The sequence below is a fragment of the Tamandua tetradactyla genome, chromosome 15 (assembly GCF_023851605.1).
Source record: "Tamandua tetradactyla isolate mTamTet1 chromosome 15, mTamTet1.pri, whole genome shotgun sequence".
NCBI lineage: Eukaryota > Metazoa > Chordata > Mammalia > Pilosa > Myrmecophagidae > Tamandua > Tamandua tetradactyla.
The window spans coordinates 79,677,923-79,702,026 of record NC_135341.1 but is presented as its reverse complement, the minus strand read 5'-3'; the positions used below and the strand labels follow the sequence as shown (position 1 = coordinate 79,702,026).

The 24,104-nt window shown below is 40.7% G+C and overlaps 1 long non-coding RNA gene and 1 pseudogene across 1 annotated transcript in view; one reads left to right on the top strand and one right to left on the bottom strand.

The window, feature by feature from the left end:
• LOC143657614 (uncharacterized) overlaps positions 1–22,651 on the top strand; it is a 94,933-nt gene extending 72,282 nt beyond the window's left edge. Inside the window, exons 3-5 of the long non-coding RNA XR_013162921.1 lie at positions 7,165–7,238; positions 8,726–8,826; positions 21,962–22,651. This is a non-coding gene — a long non-coding RNA (uncharacterized LOC143657614). The remainder of the gene's footprint in view (positions 1–7,164; positions 7,239–8,725; positions 8,827–21,961) is intronic.
• Positions 20,273–20,372, bottom strand: LOC143658135 (U6 spliceosomal RNA; annotated as a pseudogene).
• Positions 22,652–24,104: the final 1,453 nt, after the last annotated feature.

Genomic DNA, 24,104 nt, shown 5'->3' with positions numbered 1-24,104 from the left:
GGCCATATCTTCAATTTTCCGAGCGTCATCCATTATTTTCTGCTGATGTCTGGGCATTTGATCAGATTTCCCTGGGTGTGGGACCCAGCTGGTTGAAAGGTTTTTCTGTGAAATCTCTGGGCTCTGTTTTTCTTTTCCTGCCCAGTAGGTGGTGCTCGTGGCGCTCGTCTGTCTGCGGGGCCCACCAGTAAAAGATGCTGTGGCTCCTTTAACTCCCCAATCCGAATCTCGCAGTCTGCCCGGGAAACCGCACGAGGAGGCGGGGGTCGCTGGCTGCCGCGCCTTGGGGGAGTGCCGGTCCAAATTGCCCAGCTGGCCCGAGACGCCAAGCGTGACGGGAGGGCCCCGCTATCCAACGTTCCCAGTCAGACCAGGGAGCCACGTGCGTGGAGGGGACCCCAGTCGCCAGCCGCCCCGGCCGGGAAAACGCGCGCCCCTCAGGTATCTCACCGCAGCGCAGCGGATTCTCCCTGCCCGTTCAGCCATTCCAGAACGGGGTACGCTGTCTTTTTGGTCTCTGTCGTGACTCCAGGAGCTGTTTCGTATTGTTTCTGTTTCTTTAGTTGCTTTTCTGGAGGAGGAACTAAGATCCGCGCGTCTTACTAAGCCGCCATCTTCTCCGGAAGTCCAAATCTTTATTCTTTTAGTTAAAGAAAAATGTCAGCATGCTACTTAACTAATATATTCCTTTGTAAGGTCTATGTAAAGACCCTCAGCCTCAGCTCATCAGAGATGATAGCTAACCCCAGGCCCAGTGAATTTGATTTTGGTTTCCTATTTGATTTTCATTAGCCACACCTCCCCCCATTTTTTTTTTTAAGGTTTGTGATGAGGTCTGCTGGCTTCCCATGGAATTTGTTCTCCCTTCCCCTTGTAATAGGTTGTAACTACTTAACAGCAGTCCATACTCAGCTACATTTCCCCTACTGTCTTGCAGTAGATGGAGTCATGTGACCAGTTCTCACCAGTGGTACATGAGTGGAAGTGATGTGTAACTTCTGAGCTGTGGCTTTTGAAGAGGCAGGTGGAACTTCTCTAAGTCCTTTCACTTCCCACCAGTTGTATAGAGGGTGATGAGGTCCTAGGGGATGGTGTGACCACAGATTGGAAGGAGGCTGGATGCTTGAATAACCACAGGAAGAAGAACTTCCAGCTGACCTAGAAGTGCTTATCTTGGACTATTATGTAAGCAAGTTTTTACTTCTCTTGTATTTGAGCTTTCACATTTGTCGATATGTTTATCACAGCAATAAAGTTATCGTAACAGGCTCAACTTGGACTGAAAGACAAAATCTACACTATTTGATAAGCTAGACTGAAGGGAACTAGGATTGAGAACAATGCTGGTTGGGAAACAGGCATCTGGGCCGAGGAGGCTTGAGATTGAATGTCTTCCTTCTCTGGTTGTAGGCATTGTTTTCGCATGGGTAAAGAGCTTACCTCTTTTACTGTGCCCTTCACGGTGCAGATGAAGAGGAGGTTGTGGTTGGTAGTGGAAATGTGGCAGTAGTAATGGGAGAGAGCATGGGCCCTTGAATTGGTCTTTAAGGGCCCCTGGACAAGTGGGTGGAGCTGGTATCTGACACTGGGAGGCTTGACAATTCACTGGGTCTGGGGTTAGCTATCATCTCTGATGAGCTGAGGCTGAGGGTCTTTACATAGACCTTACAAAGGAATGTATTAGTTAAGTAGCATGCTGACATTTTTCTTTAACTAAAAGAATAAAGATTTTTATTAAGCCTTGTAAAGGAGTATTCAATAATCTTCAAATTCATCCCATCACAATCCATCTGCAATCACTAAAACTCAACAATCATTCATTCTTGCACTATGCTTGAGTTAGGGCGAAACTCCCTTCAGTTCACCATAGGATACCTCCTTAGCTCTTGTGGGCAGGGAACGGGAAGTTATGACTCAATTTCTGATCACTGGCGAGCACACTCACTTTTTTTTTTTAATTAAAAAATTTTTTTAAGATACCAAAAAACACCAAACAAACACAAACATTCTTAACTTTTGATCATTCCGTTCTACATATATAATCAGTAATTCACAATATCATCACATAGTTGCATATTCATCATCATGATCATTTCTTGGAACATTTGCATCTATTCAGAAAAAGAAATAAAAAGAAAACAGAAAAAAATTCATACATACCGTACCCTTTACCCCCCCTTTCATTGATCGCTAGCATTTCAATCTAAATTTAACATTTCACACTGACTTTTAATGGAAATAGATTGTTTGTAGGTGGCAGAGAGAATTCAGGGATGATGGCATCTTCCCTAAAGTTCACAGGTCACTATCCAATCTGGGTGCAAACTTGGCTGATAAAATAGGTGATTATCATCAACTCAGGAACTGGAATACAGGTCATCGGGGTTGGCTGAGAAGGCGAATAAGCGTTAATGTTTAATTGGTATGGAGTTTCTGTTGAGTGTGACAGAACAGTTTTGGCAATGGATGATGGGCTGGAGGCACAGCTTTGGGTCTGTAATTAATACCACTGAATCGTATATTCAAAACGGGATCAAAAGGGAAATTTTAGGTTGTGTATATGTTACTACTATCACGCACACACACACACACACACCATAGAACTGTACAACACAAAGAGTAAACCCTAATGTAAATAACAGACTAAAGTTAATAGCACAATTACACTAATATTGTTTCATGAATTTAAGCAAAGGTACCATATTAATGCAAAATGTTAGTAATAAGGAAAACTTGGTGCGAGCAGATAGTATATGGGAACTTTCTACAAGAAGAAAGACCTACAACTGCTTATAAAAACAATAGTGGTGGCATTAACTTTGGGCTAATCAAATAAGTCAGAGTCAGAGGTGAGGTGAATTAGGGTGAGTTCAGGTGAGTGTAGTAAATGATGCCTGCCAAATAATTCTTGTCCAGTGTTTGGTAATTTATGGACAAGAAATGTGTCTGTAAACTCACCTGTATTTGTGCTTGTATTTTCTATTCTCTTTGTTTCTTTCTCCCTGCAGTTGTTTCAAGAAAAAAAATTTTTAAAAATTCATTCTTGTCTTGGCTGGACCAAGAGAAAAAAGATACTTCTTAAAATCTAGGCTGAAATAGGGAAGAGGAATACGCAGCGAACCAGAACCAGTCACGATGGTGGAAGTGATTGCCTCACTTGAGGATGAGGGGCTGGGGTAAATGGAGAAGGGTAAAAATTGAGAGAGGACTGAGGACAGAGATTGTTGGCCTTCTCTTCCCACCTGGGCTTTCACTCTCAAGCCTTTCCTTCCCTCTGTGTGTTTGTATGTGTGTTGCGGATGTTGTTGTTAACTTTTGTTTGGAAATAATTTTAAACTTAAAGAGAAGTTGCAAGGATAAGAATGGAACACAGAACACCTAGATATTCTTTTTCCATATTCACTTATTATTAGCATTTTGCTCGATTTGCTTTATCTTCTGCTCATGCACAGATGCTCACTCTCTCTAACAGATACATACAAGCGCATAATTCTTTTCCTGAGCAATTTGAGTGAAGGTTGCACACTGTGCTGGTTTGAATCTATTGTGTACCCCAGAAAAGCCAAGTTCTTTAATCCTCATTCAGTATTGCTGGGTGGGAGCTTCTTGATTATTTCCATGGAGTTGTGACCCACCCAATTGTGGGTGGTAACTTTTGATTAGGTGGTTTCTATGGACATGTGTCTGTACCCATTCAAGGTAGGGTTGCTTACTAGAGCCCTTTAAGAAGGAACCACTTTGGAAAAAGCTTCAGAGCCACCAGAACCAACAGAGCAAGTCCACAGAGTCAGAGACCTTTGGAGATATAGAAGGAAAATGCAACTGGGGGAGCTTCATGAAACAAGAAGCTGGGAGAAAGCTAGCAGATGTCACCATGTGCCCTCCCAGCTGAGAAACTCCAAACTTCATCGGCCTTTCTTGAGGGAAGGCAACTTCTTGTTGCTGCCTTAATTTGGAGACTTTCACAGTCTTAGAACTGTAAACTTGCAACTTATTAAATTCCACTTTTGTAAAAGCCATTCCAGTTCTGGTGTATTGCATTCTGGCAGCTTGCAAACTAACACATACACCTTTACCTCTAAATACCCCTGTGTATATTTCCTAACAGTAAAGATATCCTTTTAATCATGGTACAGTTATCAATTTCAGTAAATTTAATATTGATACAATACTTTAATCTACTGTCTGTATTCCAATTTATCAGTTGACTCAATAGTGTTCTTTATAGATGATCCGCACCCCTACTCCTGCACAAAATCTAGCCTGTGATTTAGTAGTTGTGTCTCTTTAGTCTCCTTTAATCTGGAACATTTCCATAGCCTTTCTTTCTCTTTGAAGACATTGTCAATTTTTGAAGAATTCAGCCTTTTAAAAAAAAGGAGTGTTCTTTATGTTGGGTTTGTACGATGCTCCCTTATGGTTAGGTTCAGGTTATGCATTCCAGGCATAAGCTTCAGATGGTGTTGCATCTGGAGATGCACAGAATCCATCTGCTTCTCACTGTGGTGTGGTATATTTTGACCCTTTAAGGAGACTCTTTATGACCATGCAGATATTCTGCTTCCCTCTAGATTTAGCAACTTTTGATGGTTCTTGCCTGAACCCATCTTGATCCTCATGGATGCAAAAGGTTAGTTCCCCAACTGTAGCATTCCGTCCACATTTACCGGCCAACAGTTGGGATTCCCTGTGCTTTTGATTCTGCTATAAGAACAACTTTCCTCATAAATCTCAGGAAGGACAGATACCATGATTTACAAATTTGGACTCTATTTTTGTCCACACAAATAGGAGGTTTTACCCTTTTATCTGGTGGCCTGGAATGTGCCCTACTGTGACAATATACAAAAATAAAGTATTGTAGAAAAATTTCTTTCAATCTTAAAAACATTATGTTCTGTTTAAATATTGCGGTTAGTTAGAATGAGAATTCTGAGCGGCTAAAGGTGTTTAGCCATTATTAAACAAACAAATGGGCTTCCATGGTTGAAAGGTGTTTCCTTAGAGAAGGTCTTTCCCCTGTGAAATCAAATCAGCCTCTCATTAGAAAAGCAGGAAAGCCCATCTGTGTGTGTGTGTGCGCGCACACATGCATTTTGCATGTGTGAGTGTTTCAAGCCAGGGATCTGTGACTTGGCTATAATCACTTTCTCTTCATAGCTGTTGGCAAGTGATGTGGAGTAGAAGGTCAGTCTCTCTCGTGCAGAAGAACGGAGTGATTAGACAGCCGGACTGTTAATTAGAATGCTAAGACTGCAGCAGGGCACCTTCTTGCTAATGCACTGTATGAAGACAGCTAAAATCATGAAAATGTGAAGATAAACCACGTATAATATTTGTTGGTGCCAAAATCTCCAATGCCCCAAAGAAAAACAGCCAAGTATCAACCTGCACAGTATTTTAAGTCCAAGGAAAGGCACAGGGTGAATTCTAGTTTAAGCTTTGAGCAAGTGCCCACACTTTGATTTAGCAGTAAATGATTAGTGCTAAAATAATGAGATAGATGTATTTCTTTAAATCTTGCTCTAAATGCTGCAGTCAGTTTTTATCTCTAATAATTTGAGATGAATTGTTATGCTTTGTTAACTTAATATTCTCTTTCTATAGAAAAACACAGAGCTGTGGAAAAGCCTGGTAATATCTTGCTTCTCCTGTAGGAAGGCTTTTGTTCCACGGTCTGAGGCCAGCTCTGCCCTGTGAGTTAACAGCTTAAATGGCAGTCATGGTTAGAGGAGGGAGGAGTCCCATTTTATGGAGGCAGCCATTTCTTTTAATCCCTGTTCAGTACTGTAGGTTAGAAACTTGATTAGATTATCTCCATGGAGATGTGACTCACCCAATTGTGGGTATTAACCTTTGTTTAGAGGGAAATGGGACTCCACCCATTCCAGGTGGGTCTTGATTAGTTTACCAGAATCCTTTAAAAGGATTTTGGAGATAGACACAGATCCACAGAGAGACAAGAGAGTCACGAAAACCATGAGAGTCCACACAGCCAGAGACCTTTGGAGATGAAGAAGGAAAATGTCCCCTGGGAGAGTTTCATGAAACAAGAAACCTGGAGAGAAAGCTAGCAGATGCTGCCATGTTGACCATGCGCCCTTACAGTTGAGAGTGAAAACTTGGCTTTTCTAGGGCACGTAATCCTTTCAAACGGGCACACCAGGTATTCTAAACTAGTAAAGGACTTAGGACCCTGTTGAAAGAGTATTTTCCCCAAAGCATCAGAAAATAGGTAAAGAGGGTTCCACCAGATATGCCTTGGAACCTATGGATTTTCACTGCAAAGGCTGGAGACAAAAGCTTTTCCTAATTGAAAAGAAAGATGTTTGGAGGGCAGGGTGGGAAAGTAGAGTTGTTAGGGGAAGGCACTGGTGAAGGTGATAGGCTTGAATCACAGCCCAGCTTTTACAAGCTGTGTGACCTTAGGCATGTTACCTCAATCTCTGAACATCTATTTTGTCACACTTACCTCTTGATATTGTGATGAGTAAATTTAATAACACATAGTAAGTACTAAATAAGTGGTAGCCAGTGTTAGTAGCTATTACTGTTATGCCTAAATTGCTGTGCCTCATATTGAAAGTCCTATGCAATCTGCCTCCACTCTGCCTAGTTATTTTACTTCTTATCATCCTTGCAAAATATGTGCATCGTGAACAGGCACCAGGTTTCAGCTAGGCCATTTTCTTCTCTTATTCTCACCTTTGTTCTTGCTATGGCTTCTAAATGGACCCCTTCCCAAGTGTCCATCTCATCTTCTGAGGCTCAGTTCAGATCTTACTTCCTCCATGAAGCCCTTTGTGGTGAATTCGGCTCCCTTTGGCCTCTTTCTTTTTCTGAATCACTTTGGTAATTACCATTCGTGTCATAGAGTTTAGTGCTGGATTATACAGAGAAGAACTTTCTTTTTTTTTTTAACATGGGCAGGCACCGGGAATCAAACCCGGGTCCTCGGGCATGGCAGGCAAGCACTCTTACCTGCTGAGCCACCGTGGCCCACCCGAGAAGAACTTTCTTGATGACAGGAATATTCTATAGCTGCTTTGTCTACACAATAGCTACTAGCCCCCTGTGGGTATTGAGCACCTGGAATGTGGAAATGTGGCTAGTGTGACTGAGGAATTTTGAATCTAATTTAATTTTTGTTATTTTAACTTTAAGTGAGAAAACTCACCTTGGCCCATGTTGTCAACTACCGACTCTGGCAAAAGTTCCTGTGACTGGAAAAGATGCAGGTATTTCCATGCTGACCTTCTCAGGCCAACACCCATCCCTCCTTCCATGGTGTCCTGTCTGCCTTTAGAGAAATTAAAGGATAGAGTTGGGGGAGAGGAAGCCATAGGACAGAGGGGCAGTGCTCCATGAAGGGGCTTGGGTGTGAGCTGGACAGAAGTTGGGGTGAGCAGGACACATTCTGGATGACTCCCACCTGTTTGTGTGTAACCCAGCAGAACGGGCTGTCCTGTCCAGTGGAGTTTGCAGGAGCTCTGCCCTGCTAAGCTGGCAGGACTTCTTGCCCTGCAAGCAGGTGACACCTTCCCTGGGGACCCCAGTGTCATTGCAGCTGACCTTCTGTCTGGTCCTTGCGGGGCTTCCTGCAGCCAGTACTAAAACATCTCACCTGGCCCTGGGCGAGACCCCTGCTTGATCCTTCCTTCCTGACCTGACTTGAGACATTCCATATGCCATTCCTTCCTCTGTCAGCACCAGCTCAGGTCTAACTAATTCTGTGCTCAGTGGACAACCTTTTGGTGACTGGCTCGAGGCTCCAGTTACCTTAACAGGAATAGGTACTCAGAGTATTCAAATCACTATTAATATCTGTCCCCATTAGTAGGTATTAGCGTCCTGGCTTACAAATGCCACCCCCCCTCCACCCCCCATCTACCCCCACCAGTTCAAAAGAATTTTAGAGCCTGGCTGTTTCTAGGTGAAATAATAAAATATATAAAACAGTCATACTGAGCTGCAGAATCTGGATTGAGAGTTCTCCTATTCCCTCACTTGCCACCATCTCCAGTTAATTAGAGGTAATCAGCCCTGGATCTGTCATGCGCTATCATTTATATCCTCAATTGAACTTTGAATATGCACTTCTCTAGCTCAGCTGGGCTTTCATCGGCTCTGACCTGATCCTCCATCTTCTAGATTACAGAAATTTAGAGCTAGAGGAGACGTTGAGCTCATTTGCTGCAGAGGCCCCAGGAAGAAAGTGCCTGGTCTGGGGTGTCCCAGAGGGTGGGTAACAAGGCAGGGTTAGAACCCAGCCGACTTCTATTCCAGTTCAGTCTCTCTAGTCCACTATGCTCTATGAGTTAGTTGTCCTTGAATTTTGGATAAGATGACTGAGGGAGTAGAACCTGGTAGGAAGACCATATTCTGTGCGTCTGACATATTCATGCAAATTTGATAATAAAGTGAATCTCTGTAAATTGCATATTTTATCATGTTTTTCAAAGATTTAGAGATGTAGTCTTTCTGTAAAGGCTTGAAAGCCTTGAGTATACATTTGGATATAATAGAAAATAGCATGCTTAGAGGGAAAATAATTTTCTGATGAAATATTAAATTAATATTCAGAATACACCAACAAATATTAAAGTGTGGGACAAGATTCCTTCTGTCCAGAGGAATATATAGCCTATTTCTTTAAAGGTTATGTATATTTTTTCTAGCTCTATTCCTTTTGAAAAGCTCAAATTTTTATTTCTTCTTCCTGCAGAGTTTATTTTGCCTGGTCACTATTAATTGTTTATTTAGCAACCTGGATTAGCTTCCTGTGATGTTTGCTTAGTCTCCTGTGTAAATTATTTACCATTAAAAGTGAGTTTTTCCTGATATCATTATTAAGATTTATTATTTCTGTAGTACAATTGGCTCCTTGGTATGGTTCCTGGAAACTAAATAGATAAACAAAGAAGCAGATATTTTGTTTTTTTATTAGCCATAGGATGCTCGATTATATAATTTAATTTTAAAAATCTAAAAGGTCATATGAGATCACATAAAACTTGGATTCTTTAGATACAGGGTCTATAGTTGGTTTTCTTTCCGCAGTTACTTGCCCTGATTGTCTTTCCTCTGGCCGTTGGGACGAGAGTGGTTGCCTGTACTGGTCTAGAGAACATTTCAGGAGGAAGGAAGGGCTTCACCAAATGAGCTGCGGAGATAGTCTTAAAACTTTATGTTACTTCATCATTTCAGCCTGATTCCCTACTAAACTTTTAACTAGAGCAGCTAATAAGGAGTAAATGAATGTGTTTGCATTTCATCTCTTTTAGTTTTCCCTGCTCGATCTCCAAAAAAAGGGGCTATGAGCAGTGAAGTGGACAGATGAGAGAGGCCAGAGGAGAGGGGGGCAGACCTGTTTATGGCATCCAATGGCTGTGTAATGGGCCCCTGAATTATCACCAGGTGCCCAATAGGTTTTTGGAAGCGTCTGAAATATCGAGGATCCAACAGTGAGTGGAGTCAAGAGAAGAAAAGATAGTGTTCCAATCCGCAAATGTCCACTCTGCCCTTTGGATTGGAAGTATCCCTCCAAAGACGGCTCTTCAGAGAACAAATAATAGAAGACAAACAGTTTGCAAAGTGTAACAAACCTGTTTGTGTTACAATACAGATGCTGACATTCTAAGCTAACCGCAAACTTTTGCCTAAGTATTTTTCTGAGGGCAATTAAAAGGCTCCTAGATGCAGGGAAACTAATTATATTAAAATTTTGTCTATAGCCTCTTTGGTTTCGGCCACAGAAGTGGGAAACATCATCATTTGAGAAAGAGCACCTCATCATTTGGAAGGTACCACAGTAAGATGCATTATTGTGTTCCCGTTGTGGCTCTAAAGCCTAAAACCTGGAGAAATTGACCTGTGGCAATTGTGGCTTCCCTGCCAAGTGCCAAAGAAAGTGTAACTGGAGAGCTAAAAGATGAAATAACAGTACTGGTCAAATGAAGCACCTAAAAATTGTATTCCACGGATTCAGGCATGAGTTCTGTGAAGGAACAACACCTGAACCCAGAGGGCAGCTGTTGGAGCATTCAGTTCAGCAGAAGGATTTCACTGACTGGTAGTGCAATAAAATTTCTGGTTTATGTATATAAACCGAGTGCTCAAGACTTAAAGTAAATAATCAGAATTCATGACCCAACCAGTGATGCCTTCCTGCTCAGAGCAATAGGGATGAGAAGTTAGCGATAAAAGAACAGGCCTGGTTACAAAGGAACAGACCTAAAATCAGCTTTGTCTGCCTCAACCCAGTGCTACTTTGATGAAAGAAAGAAAAAGTTCATCCACTATCACGACATTATTAAATAGAAACTAGAAGAAAGAACTGGTTATCTTTCTGGAAAAAAGACCAAAGAAATGGGGTGGACCTACCTGAAAAATTTCAGTAGCAGTAAATTTAGGAAAACCAGTGCTGAGAGGCCCTGAGATGAAGCTTTCTCCTGGTGTAGTGCATGGTTGTTATGTCTTCTGTTTGTGCATGTGCTATTGAACAAAAAATCCAGCAGTTCCTGCGGGATGTCCTAGCAGAATTCCAGAAGAGATACGTCAGGGCACCCAGAGTTGGTAGATCCAGCAGCTCATTCTGAGACTGCCACTGACAGGCTGTGCAACCTCAGAGAAATTACTTCCCTGCTCTGAGCATCAGTTTCTTAGGATTGGAAAAGAGAAAGGAACACTTTGAACTCTAAAATGGTCAATCCTTCTGCTGTAATAAGACTTTCGATCCAGAAAATGCCTTCTCCTTTAACTTCAAGTAATTCAGAATACACAGCCAGTCCTTAAAACTCCTCTGTAATTGAAAGGTATTAGTTTCCTCTTATTGCAGTTGGAGTGATAGAGAATCAGGGAACTGAAGTGGCAGATGTAAGGTGACCTTGACACCTCTTAGAGGATGAGGGAGAAATGGATTCTGAGTTTAATCCAGTTAGGCCAGAATTTTAATGGAAAGTGAAAAAGAGGCTGATGGAATTTGATGTTTGGGGGTTTCCTTAATAGCTATATCAAATCTGACTCCATTGTATGGGTTTTTCCATTTTTTCTTACTAGGCCTCTCCATCCTCTTGTTCTTTGAGCGAGATGGTAGTGATGCCATTGGTTTATTTCATCAAGACTGTTAGATCTGTGGGGAGGAGGACTGACCCGCATGGTTGGGAGTAGTCAGGCTTCCCAAACTTTCTTCCCAGAAGGATCACTTGGCACCCTTCCTTCAAATTCCATGACAGGATTGCCTCTGCCCTCTGTGTGAAGGGATGCACTTGGCTGAAATATGGCAACCATTTGCAATGACGTACCTTTGGCTGGCAACGATCACCCATTTCTCAGCCCCTCTGGTGGTGAGCAGCCTCGAATCAGCATTTGCTCCTCCAGTTCTCCATCCTTGCCCATTGGGCCCTCCAGACACACCTCCTAAATGGCCCTGCAAGTTCCTGGGTGGGGATGGGTTGGGGTGAGTTGGATTGGTGTGGTGGTTTATCTCAGATATGGTATAGGTAAAGGCATTTGATGCTTCCACCACCTTCTGTTCTCCAGCTCTGATTCACAGATTGCTGACCCTTGTCACTGCAACTCAAGGCCTCAGTGTAAACCCCTGGGACTAGAACTGAGGACAGTTTGAGTCTCTTTGCTTTGATGATGGACCATGACTCTTGAACCAAAAGTTTTCTTTTCTCAAGATAGGGCTTACTCCAGAGGGTTCTTGGTTACTCATATGAATAGATCCCTCATATTTGAGTATTCAGGCTCTAGCTGAAGTCTCTGCCATATCTGGAAAGTGTATGCCTCTGATCTGGGGATACATGATGCTCAAAGGCAGAAGAGAGAGCCCTCAGTTTGCTCACTGCCTCCCACCATGTGAGTTTTCCCATTGTGGGACAGTGGGGGAAGAGGGCAGTTGGTTCCAAGTTCCACAGCCCTGCTGCTCACCTACAATACAACCAGGGCTCCCTTCAATCAAAGTGAAAGGTGGGAAACCTCCCTTTGTTGTGAGCCTCTTATCTTTCTCTGCCTCTGCAGCACTTCAGTCCCTATTACTGGAGGTGTGTCCTTCCTTAAGCTCCATCTGCCTGCTGAGACCATCCACCTGCCCCTCCATGCACAGGGTCCTGTGCTTTGAGCCTCACCTCCTCTTTCTTTCCCATCAAAGCTCACCTGTCCAGGGTGCCATCTCATCAAGAGGTGATCTTGTCTGGGAAAAGTCAAACTGCTTTTATCTGAGATGTTGGATAATAATAAGGACTTTTCCTACCCTTTAAGTTGGCTGTTCTGACAAAACATGATCTGAGTTGAGAGGTCAAACCTACCTTTTGGCTTTTGGGACTGAAGACCAAGAGCCTTGCCAAGGTTAAGGTCATTGCTAGAAATAAGGACAAGGGCAATGCTTCCCCTTTGGATGCTCCAGATGCTTACACCCACAGCAGTCCTGTTGGTTGGATGTAAGAAAACGATGACTGAAAGAATGAATGAATACTGCAGATATGCTTATATATCACTGAGTTTACAAAGACTTGATGGGTGAGTCAGAGTTATTAATATAAATAGTTACAGTGGAACAATATGTCCCACTGAGAATCCTATTTTAAAAATTAACTTTAAAATCTATTTTCAGATGTTATTCTAAATCCTTTGTGTATTCTCTTTTGCATTCATTTGAGGACTTGAGTCTGTTATTTACAGTATTTACTACTTCAAACATAAGGGAGTGAATATGATGTCTGTCCATTTTCTTCTAGAGCTAGTAAACAGGCTGGGAAGAGGACCAATGCGATCATATTTACTCTGCTATTGACCTTGTGCGGGCGCTCCAAGGTCTATAATAGTAGTTGGATTTTTGTCAAGACTGACTAGTTTTCAGCAGGAGTCAGGTCTCCCGCCTACTAACAGTTGTAATCTTTCCTTACTATCTAGCCTGCTATAAAATTACTAGTACAGTTTCCCCAGGCAATGACTTTGTGATTTTCTACTTTTTTATTGATCAATAAACAGTTTTAAACCAAAAAACCCCACAGTGAGAATAGAAACTTATTTGGTTCTTTGTAACTACCTGCCTTAGAGAAGAAAGAGGAATTGGAAAGATAAGAGCCTCAGGCACCTGCTGCCTTCTTGACGTCAGTACAACTAGATGAAAATAGAAAAATGCAGCCACAGGTTAACAAACCAACGTTTCTCTACAGTATGCTAAATAACTGATTGCTTCCCATGGAGTTAACCCATTGTTTTCATGGCCTGGGGATGTGTGCACCATACTCTGTAAACTTCAAAAGGGCAGGCTGTTGCTGTTGTGGTCACTGATGTTTCCCTAGTGTCAAGAACCTTGTCTGGCATAGAGTTTATGTCTAATAAACATATGTAGAATAAACAGTTGATTGAATGACATAGCTACTAGGCTTGAGGCTAAGAAAATGAATTTATTCATATTTTACCCTGAAACCAGTTTCCAGTTATTTCTTTGCCTAAGTGTGATCTCTCCAGCTGGACTTATGTGTGGGCCTTATGTGTTTTCTGTTCACTGTGGCAGCAAATTTAGTTTATGGCCATGGAAATCCCCATAGGTACCACTGACTATGCTTCTAATGGTTATGGTTTACCATCATCTTACTTGTTTTCTTTGGCTTCGTTTTTTGTGTAACTGAATTTTGAAAATATGTTTAGAAAATAAAATAATATTTTTAGCAAAACTAAGTCAATAACAAGTTAAATATAACAAACAATTCGTATTTTGAATTGAAAATTGTCCACATGAGCATAGTTTCGAATGCTGGAAAAGGTTTGTTCTTACATTTGTTGATAGAGTTATGCTTTTTTATCCATGGAATGTTTGGAGGTAGGGTGAAATGGAAGACTGTTTTAGTTTCCTAGACTGTTCAAAGCCAATATGAAATGCTTTGGCTTAAACAATGGGAATTTATTTTCTTACAGTTAGAGTCCGTGAATATGTTTGACTCAAGGCCTCATCGATATGATCCTTTCTTTCCAAAGTCTGGCTGCTGATGATCCTTGGCTCCTCTGCCACATGGCAAGGCACATGGTGGCATCTGTTTGTCTTTCCTTTCTCTTCTGGATTTTTTTTTATTTCAGCTTCTTGCTTCTGTAGCTCTCTCTCTCCCTCTCTCTCTGCATTCATTCTCTTTATAAAAGAGTCCAGTACTAGGATTAAGTCCAATCCTAAATGAGATGTGTTGCATCTTAACTGAAGTAGCCTTATCAAAAGATCCCACATGCAATGGGTTTATACCCATAAAATGGATTAGATTTAAGAACATGCTTTTCTGGGTATGTACAGTTTCAAATCACAATTCTCCACCTTCTGGACCCCCAAAAGACATGTTCTTTCTACATGAAAATACATGAAATTTATTCCATCACAATATCCCAAAAGTCTTAAGTCAATTCAGTAACACTACTAAGTACCAAATCCCATCAAAATTGGTTGTAGATGTGGCCTGTCCTGGGGCACAATTCTCCTGTCTGTGCACCTCTGAAAACTAGAGAATAAATTATCTGCTTTCAATAGACAATGGAGGGACAGACATAGGATAAACATTGCTATTTTCATCGGGAAAAATTAGAAGGAAAGCATGGGTCATGGGTCCAAAACAATTCTGAAAACCTGCAGGGTATACCCCATTAGATTTCAAGGTATGAGAGTCATCTATGGAACTGTGTTTTGTCATTCAGACCTGATGGAGTGGCTGGCCCACCCCTTCCAAGTGCTTTCACATTGGCCATCTCTCCCCGAACACTGGGGTGAATGTTCCACCCTTTCAGACACTGAGGTGATGGCCAGACTCTCCATAACCTCCAGAGAATAGGCTCCAGCTTCTGAGAACACTGGGGTGATAGCACTCTTCCTTGAAAACAGAGTAGAAGGCTTGAGCTTTCCAAGCCCTGGGACAGACTCACACACATGAGTGAGACTACACTCTTGGCCTGAGATTTTGTTGGTCCGATCTTAGCTTCCATGGTTCTACCCTTGAAGTGATTTTTTTCCTTCAATGTGTCTCTTTTAGTCCAGACTGGCAATGGTTCTTGTAAACCTCACAAAAAACTTATCAGTTTTGCATGTGGCATATGCAGGTCCAAACCATCAAACAGTAGAACTTTCCACAGATCTTTCCTGGATAGCTGTACCTCTATCCTGAATTGCACTGAAATGGCTGATTGGATACATGTTCAGTTAAACCCTCACATGGAGTACTATTCTTTGAAGACTTGCTTTCTGGAAACTCGGGCTTTCCCAAACCATCAATTTCTGGTTTCTTTGTGCCCAGGAGTTAAGTTCTTAGCTTATCCCTTTCCTTTTGCATTTTATTATATGCTGTAAGGAAAAACAAGGCTGCATTTTCCACATTTAGTTTGGAAATTTCCTTAGCTAGATATCCCAGCTCACCATTTTCAAATTCTCCATTCCATCCAACACCAGTACTCAATTTTGCTAAATGCTTTGCCACTTTAAAACAAGGATTGCCTCTTTCAGTTGGCAACAACTCATTCATCCTTTCTGTCTAAGGTCTTATTGGAAGTACCTTTCATATTTCTACCAACAGTCTCTTCAAAGCAATCTCGGCCTTTTCTGTCAAGCAGTTCTCAATTCTTCTAGCTTCTATCCATTACCCAACATTTAAAGCTGTTTGAAATACATACTTTTTGTATTTGCAATAGCAGTGCTCCACTCTCCTGGTATCAAAATCTGTTTTAGTTTCTAGGCTGCTCAAAGCAAATACCATGAAATAGTTTGGCTTGAAAAATGGGAATTTATTTGCTTATGGTTAGAGTCTGGGAAAATGTCCAAATCAAAGCATCACTGAGGTTATGCTTTCTTCCTGAAGACCAGCTGCCAATGATCCTTGGCTTCTTTGCCACATGGCAAGGCACATGGTAGCATCTGTTTGCTTTTCCCTTCTTTTCTGGGTTTCATTGATTTTAGCCTCTGGCTTCTCTAGCATATGAATGTTCTCTCTCTTTCTCTCTCTCTCTGTATTCATTCTATATAACAGACTCAAGTAATGGATTAAATTCAATCCTGAATGAGGTGGGTCACATCTTAACTGAAGTACCCTCATCAAAAGATCCCATATACCAGTGGGTGCAAGGGTAGTTCAGTGGTAGAATTCTTGCCTGCCATGTGGGAGACCTGGCTTCGATTCCTGGCCCATGCACAACCTAAAGAAACAAATGAGCAAACAAACAAACAAACAACCAAACAAAAATTCAGCAAATGATGCTGCAATAAGGGAATACTCACATGGAAAAAGGATGAATTGTGACCCCTGCCAAACAGCCAACAACAACAACAAAAAAAAAAGGGAAAAAAGATCCCATATACCATGGGTTTATACTCACAGGAATGGATTAGATTTAAGAACATGATTTTCTAGGGTACAAATAATTTCAAACCACTGCAAAGAGTGTGTGTTTTTTGCTTGTTTATTTTGAAGCAATGTTGTTCCATTTTGCTTTCTTGATAATAAATGTTCAAAAACAGTGTACTTTTAATTTTCTTGTTTGCCATGGTGGCATCTGCTGACCAATACCTGTTGCCTGTGTGATGCTCAAGACTAAGAGATGGCAAATTCAGGAAAGACTTGGGCAGGGTTACAGAAAAAGGAAGAATGGAAGTGCAAGTTTCTGGATCATAAAAGTAAGAATAAACTTTTCAGAAATCTTTCTTAAGTAAAAAAATTGTGCTTCTATTCACCAAACAGAAGCACAGGTATTTGGACCTGGAAGGGCCTTGGCAACCTGTACTTCAATTTGCCTAATTTACACGAGGAAAATGAGATCCAGAACATTTGCATGACTGTCAGAAGTCACATAGCAAGTCGATGGCAAAGCCCCCAGCTCTGGACACCAGCCACGACCCTCCCCACTGCCCCCATGCCTCCAGGTGTCCCTGCTTGTGAGTGGAGATCATGACCCCTTGATTGTCCTCCACAGTTGCACCCACAGGAAACAGATATGTGTTTTAGTTACTAATGGGGGCTCAAAGAGATGTTTCCCTAAGTACCTTTGTTGGACTGTGTCCTCCCAGGTGGCCTACTTGGGTTGGCTGGTGGAGGCCTTTCCAGAGAGGGGCCAAAGACAGATGAAACCTTGACAGGAGGCCTGGGGACAAAGCCTGGAGTGAAGCTCACCACCACAAAACACTTGGCCCACTCCACCCCAGGAAACTTGTCCAAGGCTCATGGGCTCCAGAGGTGACAGCTTCAGTGCAGTAGGCCTCTGTAACAGTGAGGCATAAGGCCTTTAAATCAATCAATGGCTGAAAACTGTCCTTTTCAAAGTGTCCCCTGAAGCCAAAATAACTCATATTTCCCATGCAACATTAGAGAAGATTTATGCCCATTTAAGAGCACATGTGGTATAAAAAGATGAAGGGAGAGAGGACCTAAAGTTTTACATATGGCACCAAGGTAACCCTAATTGAGTTGGCATCTTCCTGGAGAGTGCCTGTAGGCTTTGATAAGGGCAGAGATAGCCATCCCAATAGATCTATGCTTGAGCAAATATTGGCTAAGACAAAATTGGATCCAAGGCTAAATTTATCAGTAATGGGTTTTTAAAAAAGGAGAAGAAGAATTCAGGTGGTAGAATACAAGTTTAACATCCCCAAATCAGTTGTGTTTCTATACATTAGTAATGAACAATTGGAAGAAGAAGTCAAGAAAAAAATCCCATTTACAATAAAAGAATACAGTATTTATGAATAAATATACCCAAGGATATAAAAGATTTGTATGCAGAAAACTGCAAAGTATTGCTAAAAGAAATCAAAGAAGCCCTAAATAAATGGAAGGACATTCTGTGTTCATAGATTGGAAGACTAAATATTTTTAAGATGTCAATTTTACCAAAACCAATTTACAGATTCATTGCAATCTCATTCAAAATTCCAATAACTTTCTTTGCAGAAATGGAAAAGCTAACCATCAAGTTCATGTGGAAGGGTAAGGGATGCTACATAGATAAAACCATTTTGAGAAAGAAGAATGAAATTGAATGACTCACATTTCCCAGTTTTAAAACTTATTACAATTTTAAACATATTACAGTAATTAAACTGCACCATGCAGTATGACAAGGACAAACATATAGAGCAAAGGAATCAAAAGGAGAGTTCAGAAATCAACCCTCACATTTATGAACAATTGATTTTTTTGAAGGAGGTTTTATTTTATTTTTAAACATTTTTATTGTTAAATATAATATATACATACAAAAAAAAAAGAAAGAAAAAGCCATGATTTTCAAAGTACATTTCAACAAGTAGATACAGAACAGATTTCAGAGTTTGTTATGGGTTACCATTCATTATTTCAGATTTTTCCTTCTAGCTGCTCCAAAACACTGGAGGCTGAAGAAATATATATTTTTATTTTTAAAATGAAAAATAACACATATACTAAACAGCAATAAATTCAAAGCACATTACAATAATTTAGTTGTAGAACAGATTTCAGAGTTTGATATGGATAATAATTCCACCCTTTTAGTGTTTACTTTAGCTGCTCTAAGATACCAGAGACTAAAAGAAATATCAGCAATCATACTCGTTTGTTAAACACTACTTTCTCTGTATAGCTTCACCATCACCTTTGATCTTTCTCCCACTCTTTAGGGGTATCTGGGCTGTGCCCATTCTAACTTTTTCATGTTGGAAGGGACTTTGATAATGGGGGATAAGGTGATAGAACTATTTGATGTTCTAGAGAGGCTGGCCCCTCTGCATTTCAGGACTTACCTGGTCCAGGGACCCATCTGGGGGTTGTAGGTTTCTGGAAAGTTACCCTAGTGCATGGAACTTTTGTCGAATCATATATATTGCTCTAGGTGTTCTTTAGGATTGGCTGGGATGGTTTTGGTTGGGGGTTGGCAAATTATAGTAGGTAGCAATATCTAACTGAAGCTTGCATAAGAGTGACTCTAGAGTAGCCTCTTGACTCTGTTTGAACTCTCTCAGCCATTGATACCTTATTTCACATGCTTCTTTTCTCTTTTTTGTTCAGAATGGCATTGTTGATTCCATGGTGCCAGAGCCAGGCTCATCCCTGGGTGTCATCTCCCACACTGCCAGGGAGATTTTCACCCCTGGATGTCATGTCCCACATAGTGGGGGAGGGCAAAGGTTTCACTTGCAGAGCTGGGTTTAGAGAGAGTGAGGCCACATCTGAGTAACAAAAGACGTCCTCTGGAAGTAACTCTTAGGCATACTTATAGGGAGGCTAAACATTTCTGCTACATACATTAGGTTTTCAAGAGCAAGCCTCAAGATCAAGGGCTTGACCTTTTGATTTGGGTGTCCCTAAACTTTGACCACAGTTTCCCCAGTGATGAAGCTTAATAGTTCCATATTTTTTCTCCCATCCCTCAAGGGACCTTGCCAATATGTTTTTTTCTTTCTTTCTTTTTGCCAATACTTTTTGATTGTCTGTTTAATATACTCTGGGATGTATCCAGTTATTGCATTAAGCTATACAAGATTAAAGGCCCTTATTATGGGTTGTCTATGTTTGGATTTTATAAATGATCTACCAAATAGGTTGAGTTAGATTATGTGCTACAGAAAATTTAGGTTTTGGACAAAATAAACCTTTCTTTCTTTGGTTTCAAAGAGTAGATGAAGTTCAAAATAAGGCAATGTCTTCCTTATCCCTGTATTCTGAATTACCTTAATCCTGATGTGATCAGCTTCATTCTTAACTCTAAATACCAGGTTATATATATATATATATATATATATATATAATATAAATATATATAAAACAGTCTCTCAAAATCCAGAAATAATAATTACCACTCCAAGCTAAATGTGACTGCTATAAGAACTTGCAATCTAGGCCCCTGTTCTCTTGAAAGTATTTTCTAAATGAGATCATACATTAATTGCTCATTTGTTTCTGGTTTGTTCTACCTCACCAAATGTCCCACAATTTCATTCACAATGTTGCATGCCTCACAGCTTCATTTCTTTTTGTAACAGCACTATATTTGATCATATGTATACACCATAGTTTGCCAATCTACTTCTCAGTCAGTGCATCCTTCACTACTTCCATCCATTAGGCACCAGGTATAATGTCCAAAGTCAACAGTCCATCAACATTCTCAATTTTAGACAATTTCATTGTTCCCAAGAGAGAGATAACCAATAAACACACCCTCACCAAATAGAAAATCTAAACCTCCCCCTAACTCTTGTCCTTTCCCACATTATTTACCCCTGGTATTGCTGTGGTCCTATTGATGTTTTCCTGTTAAACATAAAAAAAATATGGAATGCTTCACAAATTTGTATGTCCTTGCACAGGGGCCATGCTAATCTTCTCTGTATCATTCAGATTTTGTATATGTCTGCCAAAGTGAGCACTGAACAATTGATTTTTGACAAGGGGGCAAAGCCCACTCAATTGGGAAAGAATAGTCTCTTCAACAAATGGTGCCAGGAAAACTGGGTCTCCATTTACAGAAAAATGAAGATGGACCCCCACACCATACTATATACAAAAATCAACCTAAAATGGATCAAAGGCCTAAATATAAGAGCCAGAACTATCAAACTCCTAGAAGAAAATGGGGATGTATCTTCAGGACTTTGTGTTAGGCAATGGTTTCTTAGCCTTTACACACAAAGCACAAGCAACAAAAGAAAAAAATTGATAAATTGGGCTTCATTAAAATTCAAAACTTTTGTACCTCAAAGGACTCTTATCATGAAAGTAAATTGACAACCTACAGAATGGGAGAAAATATTTGGAAATCACATATCTGATAAGTGTTTAATATCTAGAATATATAAGGAAATCCTTCAACTCAACAATAAAGTGACAACCCAATTAATATACAGGCAAAAGAGTTGATTAGACATTTCTCCAAAGAAAATATGCAAGTGGACAGAATGCACATGAAAAGATACTCAACGTCACTAGCTGTTAGGAAAATGGAAATCAAAACCACAATGAGATACAATGCACACCCACTAGAATGGCTACTATTAGAAAAGTACAAAATTACAAGCATTGGAGAGGATATGGAGAAAAGGAACACTGATTCATTGCTGGTGGGACATGTGAAATGATGCAGTTTGGCAGTTCCTCAGAAAGTTAAGTATGGAATTACCTTATAACCCAAAAATCCCACTTCTAGGTATATACCTAGAAGAACTGAAAGCAGGGACTCGAATATCTATTTGCACACCAAAGTTCATAGCAGCATTATTTCCCAATTGTCAAAAGATGGAAGCAGCTTAAATGTACATCAACTGATGGATGAATGGATAAACAAAATGGGAATATACACACAATGGAATATTATTCAGCTGTAAAAAGGAATGAAGTCCTGAAACATGCAGCAACATGGGTAAACCTTGAAGACAACATGAAATGAGCTATACAAAAGGAATAATATTGTGTGATCTCACTGATATGAATAATTAGAATAAGAAAATTCACAGGGTGAGAAATCAGAAAAAATTTTTACCAGGGACCAGGGTGTGAGAAGGGAATAAGGAGTCAATGCTTAATTGGTACAAAATTTCTGTTTGGGACAAAGGAAGTATTTTGTTAATGAATGGTGGTGATGGTAGCACAGTACTGTGAACATGATAAATAGCACCGAGTTATATATGTGAAGTTGTTAAGAGGGGAGAATGTTATGTTGTATATATGCTACTAGAATGAAATTTTTTTCAGAAAATCCATCACAAGCAGTGAACCCAAGTTAAATCATGGACTATAGTGAATTGTACAATTATAAAAATGTCCTTTCATCAGTTATAACAAATGTACCATACCAATGCAAGGTGTTAATAACAGGGTGGCATATGGAACCCTGGGGGGGGGGGGAAGAAGGCAAATGGAGTTGAACTTTGTGCTTGTTTATTTTAATGTGTAGAACATTTTCTAACTGATATATACCACAGCTACAATATATTTTTCATTTTTAATTTATTTTGCAGCTAATTGGATTTCCAGGCTTTGAAGCCAGCCACTGCAATTGACCCCTGAAAAGATGAATTTATTGCTTAGACAGGCAGAATTCTGAGAATCTTCAGAGGATAGAAAAATAAAAGAAAACATCCCATCCATAGAGCACTGTGGGTCACCACTGGGTTAGATCAGCAAGATACGTGACAGCTGGCAGGTTTATGCCAGAACTTCAGCACAAGTAATCTTCTTGCTACATGGGCAGGACCAAGACCCAGTAGAATATATTGTAGGATATTGTCAGTAATCCATATTTAGGAGGAAGTGTAGCCCAAATGATGGCTCCGAGGTGGATACCAGGTTTCAGGCAGGTTTAACTCAAGGGCGAAGAATTGTCTAACCTTAAACCAACTCACACCTTTGCTGTTCCAAGTTGGAGTCAGAGCTTGTTAGGCCATGTTGGAGCCCTCATGGCTCAGGGAGAAGAACCAGTATGAAACTCATGCCTTCAGCTACTCTTTGAAGAGAGTCTCGGAAACTTTGCAGTTGCCAAGCAGCAGAACACTGCCCTCACCTTGGCAACAGTCTGACATCCAGTCAACCATTCATCTCTCCTTCCTATCCATCTAATACTTTTTTATTGAGCTCATACTATATGCTAGGCACTTTACCTGGTGCTGACTATCCAAGAATGAAAAATAATAATAATAAATTTCTCATCATTATGGAACATTCAGTCTATTGGGCAAGTAATTACTTGTTTACTGAGAATTAGGAAGGAGAAGGACAGGAAGCTGCAGGAACATATCGGGTGGACCTCCCTGGTCTGAGGATTGGGAAAGTGTTCCAGGAGGCAGTGCTATGCGCTGAGACCTGAAAAATGAGCATGTGAGGGACGGACAGTGGTGGGGAAAAGAGTGTTCTAGGCAGATGGAACAGCATGTACAAAGATACTGAGAGAAGAAAGACTAAACCATACTCTGCAAATGGAAAAGAGTCGAACATTACTAAAATGGGGAGAGGGAGAGCCTGGCATATGACACAGCTAGAGATTTGGCACATAGGGCTCAGGATTATGCAGTACCCTGTGAGTTGTGTTGATGATTTTGGCCTCTTCATGTGAGCTCCTGCCTCTTATCCCAGGGCATGCCTGCTAGAGACCTCTCTGTGATCTGTTAGCATTGTTTTTGTGAGACACAAAAGGCCATGACAGCAGGTTGGAGAGGGAAAGGGCAATGTGGCCGAAACAAGGAATTGTCTCCATATCGGTTCCCACCTTCTTCTAAGTGATAATGCACATGGTCAATCAGATCAAAGATATCACACAATCTCCTTTGTAGCTAGGTGTAGCCTTGTGTTTAAGATTGGGTCAATGGGATGCAAGAGGAAGTGATACAACTTCTGGGATGTGCATTGAAAGGGACAGGGCTTGCCCTCCCTCTCCCGCTGTCTGGGATGTGAGATGGTACTGGGTGGCCTCGGGCCATATGTACCAAGGATGGTAGAGCACAGTATGGTTTCCCTTACCATGGTACTCCCATAGCAGATGAGGACTGCTTACATCTGTAAAGCTAAACAACAGAGAAATATACTTTTATCTTTATCAAGTCACTGGTATTCACTCTCTGTGACCACAAATGATCTATATGCTAATTCAGAAGTTTTCAAAGTGTAGTTCAGGGACTCTGTGGAGGGGGTCTCTGATACCCTTTCATGGAGTTCATGGGTCAAAACTATTTTCGTAACACTACTGAAACTTTATTTGCCCTTACACTCATTCTCTCATGAGTATTCACCTGAGTTTTTCAGAGGCTATATGGTGAATGATCTTACAACAGATTGAATGCAGCAGATATGAGACCGCAGCTGTCTTCTATTAATCCCGACATGAAAAAGATTTGCAGAAATGCAAAAGAATGCAACTCTTCTCAATGAAAGTTTTTTTGCATGTGTGTAGTTGTTTTTCAGAAAAATATTTGTTTATATTCAATGGGTTTATTATTGTTATTTTTAAATGAATTAATGAAATAATTTTTTCTCCATTTTAATTTCTGATATAAATATTGAGAGATGTAGCCCACATATATAGAAGCACTTTGGGATTGTCAATAATTTTTAAGAGTTCGAAGAAGGTGTTCTAGTTTGCTAGCTGCCGGAATGCAACATGCCAGAAAC